Source organism: Porites lutea, chromosome 12 (genome assembly GCF_958299795.1).
Source record: "Porites lutea chromosome 12, jaPorLute2.1, whole genome shotgun sequence".
Classification (NCBI taxonomy): Eukaryota; Metazoa; Cnidaria; class Anthozoa; order Scleractinia; family Poritidae; genus Porites; species Porites lutea.
In genome coordinates, this window is record NC_133212.1 from 22,661,088 (window position 1) to 22,677,687 (window position 16,600).

The window sequence follows — 16,600 nt, forward strand, 5'->3', positions numbered from 1 at the left end:
TGAGCAATCTTTCATCTTCGACACTTAATCCAGTTTATCTTAAGTGGACACCTAACCTAGTTGCTATTCACGTGAACTGTCGAAAGCATAATATCAAATAGACTTCAAAAATTCTGCATTGGAGCTTCACTCTTCGTCTTTAATTTTAGCCGACCCACTCAATAAACAATAAATAAGAACACTACTACCGAAAAATAATTACAACTGAGAACTTGATGAATAAACAATGAAAACAACAACTCGATTATCTCTCAGGGAGATCACCCGCCAAAGCGGATACCCGCGAGGTTTGTTCGGTTTCAACATAGACGGAGGAAATTTTTACATCGCTAGTATAAATCTGGCCTAATTGTCACATTTGATCGAAGAGAGATATTTACGCAAAAAAAAACTATCACAGTTCACAAATGATTTAGACATTATCTTAATATTTTACCTTAAACTGTCGAAATTAAAGTATTGCCGCCCGCGGACAAAACTAGCTTTTGTCCGGTTTCCGGTGTACATCTAACACAGGCATCATGCTGAATATTATCCAGACTGAGAGCCGTAGATCAGAAAAAAAATGACAATTACTAAATTTCGCTTTTGAAACCAACGCCACTTGTCGTAAGATTGGGCGCATCGCATAAGAGCTAAAGACTTAAGAGGGAGAGAAAATAAAAATCTACTGAATTATATACACTAACAAAAACAAAATATGAACAAAAACAACAACTCTGTAACGACTAGCTAAAACACGATCGATTCAAGCTCTGACTTACTTTATACTTTATCACAGCTTCTTAAGAATGGGCGCGCTGCCTGTAAGCCATTAGGAAGAGGAGAGAAAAATCTACCGAATTATACAAACTAAAGCAATGTAAAAAAGCTGCATTTACTAGCTAAAACACGATCGATTTTAGCTATGTACTATTCACTTTAAGAAAATGTCCCTTCACCTCTTAAGCTTGGGCGCGCCGCCTGTAAGCCAAAAGGGAGAGGAGAGAATAATCTACTGATCTACCAAACTAACACGGCGTATAAAAAACTGCAATTGGCTTTTTAGTAAAACATGATCGACTCAAACTACGAATGTTTCAATTTAAAAAAATCCCTCTTCACCTCTTAAACTTGGGTGCGCCGCCTGGAAGCCAAGGGGGAGAGGAAAGAGTAACCAAACTAACACAGCGTATGAAAACTGCAATTGGCTAGCTAGTAAAACATGGTCTATTCAGGCTACGAGTTTTTTACCGTTGAAAAAAATCTCTCTTCACCTCTCAAACTTGGGCGCGCCGCCTGTAAGCTAAGAGGGAGAGGAGAGAAAAATTTACTGAATTATCCAAACTAACATAGCTCATGAAAACTGCAGTTGGCTAGATAGTAAAACATGATCGATTCAAGCTACGAGTTTTTTACCCTTGAAAAAAATCTCTCTTCACCTCTTAAACTTGGGCGTGCCGCCTGTAAGCCAAGAGGGAGAGGAGAGAATAATCCACTGAGTTATCCAAACTAACAAAGCGCATGAAAACTGCAATTGGCTAGGTAGTAAAACATGATCGATTCAAGCTACGGGTTTTTTACCCTTGAAAAAAATCTCTCTTCACCTCTTCAACTTGGGCGCGCCGCCTGTAAGCTAAGAGGGAGAGGAGAGAATAACCTACTGAATTATCCGAACTAACACAGCGTATAAAAACTGCAATAGGCTAGCTAGTAAAACATGATCGACTAAAGCTACGAGTGTTTCAATTTAAATAAATCTTTCTTCACCTCTTAAACTTGGGCGTGCTGCCTGGAAGCCAAGAGGGAGAGGAGAGAGTAACCAAACTAACACAGCGTATGAAAACTACAATTGGCTAGCTAGTAAAACATGGTCTATTCAGGCTACGAGCTTTTTGCCCTTGAAAAAAATCTCTCTTCACCTCTTAAACTTGGGCGCACCGCCTGTAAGCTAAGAGGGAGAGGAGAGAAAAATTTACTGAATTATCTAAACTAACACAGCGCATGAGAACTGCAATTGGCTAGCTAGCTAAAACATGACGATTCAATTTACGAGTTTTTTACCTTAAAAAATCTCTCTTCACCTCTTAAACTTGGGCGTGCCGCCTGGAAGCCAAGAGGGAGAGGAGAGAAAAATTTACTGAATTATCCAAACTAACATAGCGCATGAAAACTGCAATTGGATAGATAGTAAAACATGATCGATTTAAGCTACGAGTTTTTTAACCTTGAAAAAAATCTCTCTTCACCTCTTAAACGTGGACGCGCCGCCTGTAAGCTAAGAGGGAGAGGAGAGAATAACCTACTGAATTATCCGAACTAACACAGGATATGAAAATTGCAATTGGCTAGCTAAAACACGATCGATTTAAGGATCCGAGTTCTTTTTACGTAAAAAATCTCTCTTCACAAAATGCGTTCCTATAATCCATTCCTCGAAATTTGGATCTGTAAATCACTTTCGGTGAAAATTTAACATCGTGCAGAAAATACTAAACGAGCTGGGCCCAGCGTGACATAAATTGAAGGAAACCATCACATTCACGGACAAAAGAATATCGCCTTTAGCTATTCAGATCCAGGAGGCACTTTGGAGAAGACTAAACAACCTAAAACTCTTATTTAGCCGCAAAGGAAGAGATTTACGTCTCAAAAGAGGTCGAAGAAAGTGCTCTTGCATCAGAGGACAAATCATGCCGACCAGAAACAATAACCGCAGAAAATCAATATGCGTGTCATGACCTCTCAGTATGAAACAAGCGTCAAAATTCACATTTACTCATTCAAAGAGTAGAACCCAGAATATAATATACCCACCACAGAAAACAATTTTTGGAACAAGCAGCATTTTGGCACGAGGTAAAAGTCGTGTGTTGCCTACCAGCCCCCTTTTTACACTCTGTTAGATGGTTCGAGCATTTTGGCGGGATCACGGCTCTTTTGGCGAGTGTTGTAAATGCCCTTTGAATTATCATATTTGTGCGTTATTGTATAGTGATCGAGGATATACACAATACCAAAGGCAAGTAAATATTTTCCTCAGTTTTCCTCAGTGTCGTCAAACCGGCTTCACCGATGTGCTCGCACTCCGCATGCGAGAGCCATAACAAGCTGCTCCTCTACCTTTTAAATAATAAAGGTCTCTCTTACCTTATTTCGGCGAACACAGTTTCTGTCCTTCGGACATAATGCGAAATAACATCCAGAACTCTTCACGTTGAACTTTTGAAACCATTTCGGCGACAATATGTAACTTACCAGGTAACGTACCGAATAATTATTACTTTGGAGGGTTCGAATTCGACCTTCATAAAGCGCCAGATTTTGCCTTTCGCTTAAGAAACGAAAAAAATATTTCTTTTTTTTTTCCAAGACTTGCACCAAGACCCTTTTTTAACACCAACCATGAATTCAAGTATTTTCATTAAGTGGTTTTGACGAGAACCATAGCTGAGTTAAAATATCTCGCTCCGATGGTATAAATTCGGCGCGCAGAAGACAAGCTCTGATATTTGACGCAAATTTGTGTCCTGTCCTAAAATGAGTTTATTGACAGATGAACTGACAGAAAGCGATTAATGTGCACACCTGAGGTGCGCAAGGAAATGTGTCAAGACTAACGCCTTGTAGTTACTTGAGTCCAGTTTGTGGGTATCTCCATGGAAATTAAGGATCCCTGGTGCGTGGACGAAAATCGACCTTGCAATGGTCATGTGTGCTATACGTGACCGAAATTTTGCCACACCTGGAGATTTGTACTGTTTTCCTTCCCGATAGGATCGACGAGAGTGTGACGCTGTTATAGTTATGGTTTGCATATAAGGAGTAATTCTCCTTCGCAGCCGTTATTAGGGTCGTCACGCAACGCTCCTCCCCACTAACGGCGTTAGTGGGGAGGAGCGTTGCGTGACTACCCTAAGAAGACTCATAGGAAGTCGGGGTTGTTAACGTCCTTTGATTCAGTTTCATTGACGGAAATCCGTTTCTATCGAAGGTTTTGAAAATAATGGTAAGCTTCGGAGACGCGTGCCTTGATCAGAGAACCAAATTAATTTATTTGATGGCAGGTTACTTTGTAGTCTCTGAACCGTAAACAAGATCACATCTCTTTTGGCGCGGAAGCTTACTGACCTTCCCTTTAGTCTGTGGCGTCAAAAAATAAAAACTAAATGATTTTCATTTCGGAGGTTTTTAATTACCAAGAACTGCTGAACAAATTTACGATGAGCAGGACAAGACATGGTATATTTATTTAGTCTTTTGATAAGAAATTTAATCTTCTAAATTTTCCTTTCTTTTTTATTTCTTTTTCAGACATTGTTACACACAAAGGTAAAGAATTCATTTTTAGTTTTATCGCTCAGCATCCCGTTTCAAAAGCTCCACCAAATTACGACGTACGCCACAAGTTTTACATCACGACCCTCGAAAACACCAAAGTCAACGTTCACGCTCCTGCTCTATTGCAGGATAAGCAGTTCTCTGTGAGCGCCCTGGGTGTTAAAGTTGTCGATTTACCATCCCCAGGAAAAAAACTTTTTAATAAATTCACTGGAAAGGACAAAAAGGGTATTCGTATCACAGCAAATAAACCGATATCCGTTTATGGATATGGAGAGTTTCTCCTAATGCCGTGGCACGTTGGTGAAGGCTTCCTTGGGTTACCTGTGGATGTACTCGGAAAGGAATACATTGTCCCAACACACTCTGCTATCCATCCTAGAAGAGGCTGTTTTGTGCAAGTTGTAGCTCAAGAAGACAATACCTAGGTGTCTTTTATATTGCGCCTACCGAGATTTGGAAGAGTTCATTATGGAGATAGATATTTGTATAGTGGAGAACTTATTAACACGACTCTAAATGATCTGGAAGTGTTTCAAGTTCAGGTCGATAGTGATCTCAGTGGAACGGTCGTGACATCATCCAAACCTATTGCTGTGTTTTCTGGAGAACACTATACTTGGGCGTTTTTATACAAGCGTGTGCCTAGTCACGTTGTAGAGCAAATCCCTCCAGTAAGCGTTTGGGATAGGGAGTTTATTACCAACCCAACACCTAATAATTTTGGTAGAGATCAATTTCTTATCATTGCATCAAAAAATAACACAGACGTTAACGTGGACCGGCAGAAAAAAAAGACCCTTAACAAGGGGGAAAAATACGAAATTCCTGCACCTTGGAATAAGACTTCGCTGATAACCACGTCTAATCCGAGTCTTGTTGTGCAATACACCAGCGGTGGTTATGGCCGCACGGACAGCTGGCCATCAATGAGCATTGTGCCTCCAGCACAGTGCTCCTGGAATGACTACATAGTTTACGTTCCAGGCGTTAATGCATACGTAAGTGTAATCATTGACACCGCTTCACGAAGCGGCCTTCGCGTTAAAGGTCCAGTAGCCAGTGGGCCATTTAAGTGGGAGACTCCTTTAGGGGGACGTTCCCTGGGTTCACTTCATTTAAACACAACTGGAGTTTATCTTATTTATCATAATGACCCTCTTGTCAACTTTACATCCGTTATGTACGGAACAGACGGAACTTTTTGCAAAGCAAGGTTCTCATTCCCAGCTGGCTTAAGATGGGAGTTGCCCATTGACCAGAGATGTACAAATTCCACGATACATGGAGGTGATGGCATTGACAACGATTGCGATGGCATAACTGATGAAGAATTATTTAATGGCATTGACGATGACAACGATGGTCAAATTGACGAAGATCTGGTCACAGCACGACCGAATGTTACATTTCCCAAGGATTACCTTTCACCGCCATTATTATCGTGTGATTCATCCTCAAATGTAGACGATGTTAAGAAAGCGGGATCCCCAACTGTGGTCTCTACTTCGGCTCTTTGCTCTATACGTGGGAATGCAACAATCCAACCTGACGACAAAATTGTCAAAATTGACCATTGCTATCGTGAAGTCGACCGAACATGGAAGGTCAAAGATGGTTGCGGTAATGAGATCAAGCATATACAACATCTAGCTATTAGTTCTCCAAATGATCCAAAGTTGACTTTTCCACCGGATGTAACCCTCTTTTGTAGAGACAAGAAGTACCTGGGTCCTACATTTACTGGTAAAGTTTTGGCGGAAGTTGATCGGTGTCTTAGAAATGTTACCATCTCCCCCCACAAGGATACGTTCTATGGCGAATGTTCCACCGAGGAAGCTAAAATAGAGCGAGTGTGGACAGTGATAGACAAATGTCGTAGTGACGTCGTAAAGACTCAAGTGATCAAGCTGGTGCCTAAAGGTTAGTGCGAATTATACAACAACAACAATCAATCTTTATTAGTGCTCCGGGGAGAAAGGGAAGTAAACTACTTGTTTAAAATAAGCAAGATAGAGAGCGCAGCCACTTAGAAATAGTAAATGCTAGAAAAATATTTACATTTATATTAAATAAAGAAATACAAACGTACAGAGACGTAAAGAAAAAAATACTAAGCAAGGGCTGTGTACTTAATTGGCTGTAAATAAAGTAAACCAAAGATCCAATCAGTATTTAGAGCCATACATTCTTTCAAGAGCGGCTTTTTTAAACAAGAACGACCCTCAGATTTAAGATCCTCTGGAACAGAATTCCAAAGTTTAGCGGTGCTGCTATTAATTTTTCCATAGTTGGTCCTAGTCTTAGATAAAGACTTCTTAGAGGCTAGTCTGGTTTCATATTGATTTACTTTTCTTATTTTTGTTGGTCAACTGAGGCGTTTAATATCGCCGAATATAGCCGAAGCTGTAAAGTAGAGAAACTCGTCGTGTGACTTGTTGGGCGGTATAATGGATGCTTACATATTGGGAACACTGGAGGGCGTGCCCGCTGATACAGTGGAGGATCCAGCGGGGAGGGTCTGGGGGGTCCAGACCTCCTATCAGACCGGACACTTGCTTAATACTGGAATTGTTGCATCGACAGGATCGTATATCACCTTTAAAGTGACTGATTATTTCAATGAAACGCGCGTTAAATTTTGTCACTAAACTAAATTCCAGCGATTTAAAAAAAAAATAATTGTTTTTGGGTACGCAGTTGGCGATTAGCGCTCACAGATTGAGAAACCCGTGGTCGTCTCTGTGAGAAGTAATTTGCCACAAAAAAGTCCAACAGTCCCTTTTGAACCAAAGTTTGGACCCCCACCAATAAAAAATTCCTAGATCCCCACCCCCTGTGATATACCATAAACTGCTGCTTATAAGCCGCCCCGCTATCAAACCCCAACCCCCCCCCCCCCCCCCACCACCCATTCTTGGCTAATCTACCTGCAAACAAAAAAAAAATACGTCCGATTATAAGCCTCCCGGATGTGGTACCCCCTCTAACTTCTTTTCAGTTAATGTATTGAAATGAATTCGATTTATTATGACGTTTTGAAGCTCCATTACTGAAACCAGTAAGTGCAGAACGACCTAGAACGTGTTTTCGTCAGCGCGTGTTTTTGTTTGCGAGGCGCTTTTGAATTAATAAAAGCTTTAGTAAGAAGAAAAAAGGGAAAACAAAGGAAATTTCCCCAATTTTTTTTTAGAAAGAACGACCTGGTTGTAAAAATTTATATGGTTGCTGGGCAGACACCTAAATCAATTACGTGCACTGCATTCGAAAAACAAATCATTTTGGCTCCATAGTTCCAGATGCAATATAGAAAAATGGAATTTAGAAATAATCTCCTGGTAAATTGAGATTTAGCTTACTTTATCATATTGAGCACGTTCATTGTAATCGGAAAACTATAGCGTCAAAATTAAATATTCTCGTAACTTGTATACCTTGTGAACTGTTTGCTTTGAAAATTTAACTTTCATTTTAGGATCAAAAAGGACCACGAATTTTGTGACAGAATTTAGCATCACAAACAAGGAATTTTCGCCTGAACTTTCAGACAAGACATCATCGCTCTTTAAAACAGATGCTGCTACTTTAGAAGGCGAGGTAAGAACAAGATGCTATCTTACATTACTTCCCGTACGTTATGTTGTATATGCTAGGCTATGCTACCTAATGTGTTTTTGTGACCATATGAAATGTAATGTAATGCTTCGTCAACCTATGTTAGTTATCATAGCTACACAGTTTGTGGAGATTTTTATTTGCATTTTTTTCAGATGGAAGAGGCATTACAGTTTTCAAAATTAGGAAAATTCTTTGTAGATGCAAAAGTTATTGAATTTAGGTATGTATGTATGTATGTTTGTCATGATATAATGGGTGGCGGAATGTAGTTCCAGTTTTCAGAGGCTATACATACCTTTATTGCTGCAGCTCTGTTTCGTGTGGCCTTAGTTCTACAGTATACACCTCCTTTAAACCAACGACTTACATTAGATGCCACCCGTTGTTATTAGGTCTCTGATTCACAAGATTCAGGATGAGGCTGTATTATAATGAGTCAGCGGTAATGATGATGATAGTGGTGGTGATTAAGTGGCGGATCCAGCAGACCTTCAGATAAGGGGGGGGGCATCATCCAGACCCTGAGATAAGGGTGGAGGGGAGGCAGTCTCAAAAAAATTTTTTTTGGTTCTTTGGGCCTCAGTTTGGTCAAAAAGTAAGGGGAGGGCCGGGCCTCGGACTCCCCTGGCCCCTCCCCCGGATCCGCCACGGTGATTATGCAGATGATGATGGTGTTGATGGTGGTGGTGACGGTGGTGGATATGATGGTGATGGTGGCGGTGGTAATGGTAATGATGTTGATTATGATGACGATGGTGGTGATGATGATGAAGATGATGATAATGATGATGATGATGGTGGTGGTCGTAGTGGTGTTGGTGGTGGTGATAGTGTCGATGATAGTGATGGTGGTAGTGGTGGTGAAGGTGGTGATGATGATGATGATAACGATGATGGTGGTGGTGGTGGTGATAGTGTTGGTGATGATGGGAGTGATCATAACATTCAGAAGATGGTTATAGCGTTGTAATGGTTATGATGGTAGGTATGTAGGTAGGATAAAGGCTCGCTACGGCCAGTAAGGCCCATAAGGCCGTCAGTTATCCTGGTTTCAGTAGCATAAAGCACGACATAGCGCAGGGGTTACCCCCTGCAGTATGTTGTCTGTACCCATTTACACACCTGGGTTGAGTGAAGTAAACTTGTCTCTGGAAACAATACGATAACAATATGTTAATCACTAAACAAACACGCCTAAACGGTGTCGGTAGCCGTGATATTACAGCAGGAGCATCATTTACAGTACACTGCTCGGGAGTTTCGCTTACATGAAATGTTTGTTTACCCGGAGTAAGGTCAGTGACAATTTTCTGATTTTAATTAAAAGGACAAACGCGCATGCACTGGTTAAATTTTCTTTTTTGTGTTTCCACTGATCCCCCGTAAACTTTCCTCTTAGAGAAGGGAGTGTTGTTACGAGCATGCTTATTAAAGTAGACATGCAGGCTCAAGTTCATCATCAGAGCCTTTTAAACATCATGCAAGACACTCTGAGCAATGGATCATTGGGAGGATATCAAGTAAATTCAAGTTCAGTTGTTCTAAAAGGTGAATTCTTGGCTCATAGATTAGTACTTGAAAACGTAATGATTATTCGTAATTAAAACGACTAGGTCGTCATTTTGCATGTATTGTTTGATACACTATTTTTTTCGCTTAATTAGCTAAGGTGCTACCACCTAAAAAGGACATCAGAAAAGAGTATCATTTTACTGTTGTCTTTTTTCCACTGGCATATTTTCGTATCCTTTGCCTTTGTTATTGTTTATTTGTTAAAAGTTTCCTTTTGTGTGTGTGTGTGTGTGTGTTTTTTTAAATAGACTTTGATGAATGTAAAGATCCGGGGCGGAATGATTGTCACAAGAAAGCAAAATGTACCAACACCGAGGGTTCGTACAATTGCACCTGTATCGATGGTTACGTTGGAAATGGCACTCTTTGTCAAGGTATGGTCGCTATTTTGTTGTTTGCTTCGCTGATCGTCACTATGTGGTGTTTGCTATGGGGGAGAGGGGTGAAGAGAACCGAGAACCAATGGTAAGGGTAAATATTAATAGAAAGGAGCTGTGTCATAAAATTTACTAAATTCAAACAGTGGTAACCGTCACCAAACTGAGTGAACTATAAAAATAACTGCTCAAATATGAAAAGAAGGTATAACTAACACAGCTAACACAAAAGAAGAAACGGATGGTTGGATGTTTCATGCTGCGTGGGTTTGCATACCTTGTTGCATGTTGTTGCATGTTGTTGCATGTTGTTGCGTGTTGTTGCGTGTTGTTGCATGTTGTTGCGTGTTGTTGCATGTTGTTGCATGTTGTTGCACGTTGTTGCGTGTTGTTGCATGTTGTTGCATGTTGTTGCGTGTTGTTGCGTGTTGTTGCATGTTGTTGCGTGTTGTTGCATGTTGTTGCACGTTGTTGCGTGTTGTTGCGTGTTGTTGCGTGTTGTTGCATGTTGTTGCGTGTTGTTGCATGTTGTTGCATGTTGTTGCATGCTGTTGCGTGTTGTTGCATGTTGTTGCATGTTGTTGGATGTTGTTGCGCAAAGTTTGAAACTGGTCAAACTTTTAGCACCGTGCAAACGGGTGCAACATTGTTGGCCAACAAGTCCCAGCGTTGTTGGGAGTTGTTGCGTCCGTTTGCACGTAACTTGAAACAGCTAGAACTCAGTTTTTAAGTGACGTTTTTGTAGCCGCCGCCGTCATTTTTACTTAATCTCCCTATTGATAACAAAATGAACTGTACAAACGTGACTTTACTTTTTTTGATGTCTTTTATAGTCTCAAACACAATTTCTCTTTCGTGTCTTTCTTGTTTTTTAGCTCCACCCTCCATTGATTACACTGATCCACTATTAGTATCCGCTACTAAGGAAAACGTGACTCTCACATGTCACGCAAGTGGTCTTCCTGAACCGACTTTCACATGGATAACCCCTGATGGAACTCTTGTTAACGCCACAGCACCGGTTCGCAAGGTCGCGGAAAAACTTGACGACGACAGTGAAGTATTTACTGGGAAAGAGCTCCAAGAGGATGGCTCTCTTTTGGTTTACTACACTCGTGTCGATGACGAAGGCGTCTATAAGTGTGTCGCGACCAATGATTTGGGGCAAGCAGTAGGGAATGTCAGTCTGACCGTAAGAGAAGGTAAGGTTCTCTTTTATTTGCGTCTTTAGGGACCGAAACGTATAATGTGACAAATTTAACATTTACACTTGGCCGATAATATGTATATATAAATCTATTCACCACTGGCACATCTCCCATAATACACCCTGTTTGCGCCCCAAACTTTTGTTTATATTTCTTCTGGGTATTACATTACAGTCGTCTCAAGAAAAATTGAAGACAATGGTTATGCAAAATTTTGGGGGGCAACCAAGGTGTATTGTTGAGCGTTGTCACTCACGTGGCCAGTATCTATGCAAATTTATGAGAACGTAAGAAAGCGTTTACATAAGAAAAGAGTTCAACTCCCACAGGAATGGTTTGCAACACCAACATGGCCGCCGTTTTATTGTTTTGGATCACCGATATGGCCGTCGTGATGGAAATTTTTTCCAAACAGTGCGTGCTCTTATTGGTTACTTCGAGTTCACATGACATCTAACAGTGACGCTGTTTCCCGCCAAAATCTCTGAGCTGGCAACATTGCAAAATCTATGCCGTCAGAGGGTAACAGCTCTTACCCGTGAATGTTGACCGCTCACGAGATTTATTTTCATAAATTTGTACACGAAGAGGTTATTCTTCGTGAGCTGTATAACAAATCATTCTAAGACCTCGGAATATGTACTTGATAATGCATGATCCTATTTTTTCTCAAATGAAGTAATTCTTAAACACATACGAAGAATTATATCGAACACGAGAAACAGCTTTCCATTTCTCATCAAACACATAAAAGAGAAACATCGAACAAACACGTCGTCTTGTAAAATTTTCTGAGGTATTTTTCACTCCGAGAAATAATGTTTATTTCACCATTTTATCTCCAGATATTGTGGAAGTAAGTGCTGTCGTTACTCTTGAAGAAAAAGTATTTGATGAGGAACTGGAGAATAAGACTTCTCCCAAATATCAAGAACTGGAGAGAAACGTCAGACAAGAGGTGAAGAATTGAAAACTACTTTATTTCTTAGTGTCGCTACATGTGAGGTATAATCCAAGACAGTCTTGTATTCTGGATACCACGTTGTGGATTCTGGACTATAGGTAGTGGATTCCGGATTATAGCTAGTGGATTCCGGATTATGGTAGTGGATTCCGGATTATAGCTAGTGGATTCCGGACTCCGGACTATAGGTAGTGGATTCCAGACTATAGGTAGTGGATTCCGGATTATAGGTAGTGGATTCCGGACTATGGGTAGTGGATTCCGGACGATATGTAGTGGATTCCGGATTCCTGGTAAGTGGAACTTGGACTCTGGATTACAATAGTTAGCGGGATTTCGGATTCCTTGAGCTGAATTCCCAGTTCTGGATTCCACGAGCAAAATTTGCAGGATTGTGAAATCCTGATTACTTTACTGGATGGGGAGTCGGTTACCTGTATTCAAGCCTCTTTTTACTGTACTGTACGGTAATTACCTTTGGTGTATTTGTTTCTTTAGTAAGTTGTTCTCTTTCTTTGTAGCTCACCGTTTTGTTTCAAAATATTACAGAATTTGTAAGAGTTGACATCCTTGGCTTTTAGTAAGTAAATCTGATTGGTGTCTTTTAGATTTAACACTGACGTACAACGTGGGGTGGCGCACAAGGGGCTGGGGAAAGGTTAACTTCCACCCATCCCCCCCCCCCCTGCTGCCCTGTGGATTTTGCTTTGTTATGATTGCCATCTTAGAAAAAGGTTTAAAAAAAAACCATATTCAGTAAAATAAAGTAGAAAATAAAAGTATTTTTCTTTCTTACGTTTTACAGTGTTCCAAAAGCCAACATTTTGCTGTTGTTGCTACTACCAAAAAGGCTACAAACTCGTATTTTTTGCTGCTGAATGACCTCATTCAGGCGTCCTATCTCCTAATCAACACAACCGACTGTCGACTAGCTATCGAGGAGAAGAGGTTCCGACTCAGCAAAATCCGATAAAAACCTTTAGTGTCTTTTTCTTTCAGCAACGGCAACGTTAAAGTACGTTTTCGAGTGGTTGTGAAGGTGGACAAGCAAGAGGAGAAACCCGCTGAAGTGGTAACTAAAGTTGGGGAAACTCTCCGAGATAATGTTAAAAAAGGTAAAATCGGGAGCCTTAAAGTGAAGGAAACTTTGGAAATGGAAGGTAATGTGTTCGTTCTTTTCTTCTGTTCCATAACTAGCCTTTATTATGACCTAATTAACAATTAGCGGATAACACCCTCCGAGATCTCAATAATTCTTCATATGATACGAAAGTCGAATTCAATAATTGTTTTAGTTATTCATTCAAAATAATTCCTAGTTAAAAACAGAGCTGAAGCATGCTTACTTCCATCGATGTTAAGTTCATCTTCGATAATGCACAGTTAGGGTTGTTCAGCTCCGCAAATATGCTCCAAATATCAGATGTCACCCTTCGAGTTGTCTTCTTGCTGTTCTTGTCCTGTTTTTAACTATTATTTCGCCTAGTTCTTACTCTTGAAATGAGTGAAATGTCCGCCATTTTTGTTTTCACAACCAAAACAACTCAACCTCATCCCCAGGTCTTCTCGGTTAACGGTGCATTAACCTGCAAGAAGGCTGCACTTTTGACGTCATCGGTTCATTAGACGCAAAATTCTTCCAAATTTGGTTATCAGTAACTGATTATGGTGAATTATGCGTGTGCTTTTGACCAATCAGAATCGGGGAATTATTTTGAATGAATAATAATTTCTGTTCACCAGTTACTTAGTTTTTTTTTAAGAAAATTGTACTGCGCCTGAGCCTGCATCTCAGAAGTAATTTAACCCCGGTTAGTAACGTCTGCAAAGCAGCACTGATATCCTTGTTCAGGGCCCTCAACGGTCTCAGCGAGCTACCGGAAATGCGTTTCAAATTTCCCTTCAATCTAATTGGCAAATCGACAATGGCTTTTTAACAGGCCAATCATGGAGTGTTCTCAAATCCTAGTACACAGGTGGAGGCGTAGAACAAGGATTTTAGCGTTGTTTCGCAGACAGACTTAACCAGAGTTAGTTTCGTTCGTGGCGCAGGCGACTGTGCCTTATCTTTGGTCAATATTAACTAATAGATCTTTCCACAATTTGCAAGGTCTGTATGATGTCACTATGTCCCTTCTTTTCAGGATGTATGTATTTTACCTACCCCTCCCCTAAGCCAACATTAACACTTCTCACAGAGGGCAAAATGATGGCTTAGGGGAGGGGTAGGTGGACATTTTCCCAGAAACGTTAAACGATCCTATCTTTTTCTTCTTATTGTTGACTTTGTGAAAGCATCGTTGAGTATTTTTCTGTGGTGGGGTGGTTGGGGGAGTGGGTAGCAAGAGGGCAGCAACAGTGGTGGGGCGGTTGGGGGAGTGGGTTTATTGTTTTGTTTGCCATAAATTGTACAAATCAAATAAAATCTAATTATTTAAACTCTCATGGCGATGAAGCCCAAAGAGAAGCCACGGGCTTATAAGGAATGGGCTCCCTCAGTTAGATAATTAAAACAAAATATTATCATAATTACACATGGGAAAATCAATGGCAGAGCTAGAGTAAATCTTAAAATAAATATATTAGATAGTGGAACTAATCATAGTTCTAGGCTAAAACAAGCGAAATTACAAAAAGAAAAAAAAATGAAAATAAAAGAGCAAAGGTAAAAAAAAATACAAAAATATGTATATATAAATTACTATTTTTGATAAGAGGAATGCTTTCAGCTTACAGCAAAAGGAAGTGGTACTTGTTGCATTTCGAATTTCAAAACTAAGAGAGTTATTTAATAAGTTATTTAGTAAATTTAGGAGCAAGAGGTTTTGGGTAGCAAGAGGGCAGAACAGTGGTGGGGTGGTTGGGGGAGTGGGTAGCAAGAGGGCAGCAACAGTGGTGGGGTGGTTGAGGGAGTGAGTAGGAAGGGGCAGCAAGAGAATTGTGCAGTTTTGGGATCACTCCTCTCCCCCAGGGTGGCCCCTGTTCAAGAGGCGACGCATGTTGTAGGTTATCGCCTTGCTCCAACAGGTATGCTCCCGCTGCTCCATTTTTCTCCTTTCCTCAAAGATCAAAATTACCCAATTGCAGTTGGATAGAGGATGTATGGTAGACAAAGCACCACCAAATAATTGTGATATCGCCAAATTAATGAATATTTATTACAGTGAAGTAATAGCTCTCAGAAGCGGAAATGCTCAGGAAGCAAAGAAGGTGTCCAGAGGACAATCCCCTCATTAGAATGTATGTTAAAAGAGTGTATAATGTATTAATTTTACTGACGTGTGCATAATTATTCTTTTGTTTTAGAAGTTCCTCCTCCTCCAGTTAACGTCCAGTACAGTGACGTCAAACAAACGGAGGCTCGTATCACGTGGTCACATCCTGAACTATACGAAGAGTACGCCATTAGTAGTTATTCGCTGCAGTTTAAAAAGTTTGAAACAAAAACATGGACACAGTTGGCAGACACTCGGGGAGACAACCACAGGCTTACCAACCTTCAACAAGGCACCCCTTACATAGTGCGACTCAAATCCGTAAACAAGTTTGGAAGAGGAGATCCCAGCGAGATCTTGGAATTACAAACAGAAAGTAGGATCAGTGTGTTGTTGCTTTTACTGTCTTGAATTAGAGGGTAGACTGCAAAACAGTCATTTTTTTTCTCTATTCACAGTCTCATGTTCCATTTTCACCATCGCTTCAGGCCTTTCGTTAGACCGCTTGCTTATTCTTGACCTACACACAAATACAGGCTGCCTTGCGAATGCCTTGCAGTCAAATAAAATGGTTGATAATTTAATGAGGAATAATGTAAAAGCAGGAACCGGTACAAAGTAGAATGGCGTTTTTATTTCGGAAGACATCGCAAATATAACGTTAGTGTGTGAGGTGAAGAAGGGATGGCTAAAAGCGGGGACATTTACAAACGTCAGACATGTTTACTGAGTTCCGTAGAGTTCCTGTGTTTTGTGTGACGGAATGATGCAGTGTGGTTTCTGTACCTAGTTTTGAAGGCGTTTTCTGTGAGTTCGATGTATGTTTCAGAAGTGTTAATAGGGAACTTAAGATGGAGACGTTTTCGGGGCGACGGCGACAGCCGTCGCTTCCCGTCAAAAATCGAACATTAAGATCGCAGCTCAGAAGGACGGGGCACTTAATTAGAAGAATACCGACGAGGAAAATATGGCTTCAAATAAAGAATTACGAGAATAAATATTTGCTATGCAGACAACATGTATCGGATGAAGAGTTTCTCGTTTTGTGGGAAAACTATGAGTCCAAAAATCCCGATTTTCCTCGGGACAATTACGATCCGTTCACGCTAAGAAACATGCGGAATGCAGCTGAGTGCAGGGCAGAATTTCGTGTTGAAAAAAAAAATTATCTCCACAGGCTTGCCGAAGCCTTGCAAATTCCAGGAACATTAAAATGCTACCAAGGAACCGTATTCTTAGTCTGGTATTGAAATAATTCCCGGGAAATACTTGCATGCAACAACAAAACAACGGCAACAACTTTATTTCAGTATTCCCACGTTATTT

At 40.5% G+C, this 16,600-nt stretch overlaps 1 pseudogene; it reads left to right on the forward strand.

Moving 5' to 3' along the window:
* LOC140953899 (uncharacterized) overlaps positions 1-15,685 on the forward strand; it is a 19,979-nt pseudogene extending 4,294 nt beyond the window's left edge.
* Positions 15,686-16,600: the final 915 nt, after the last annotated feature.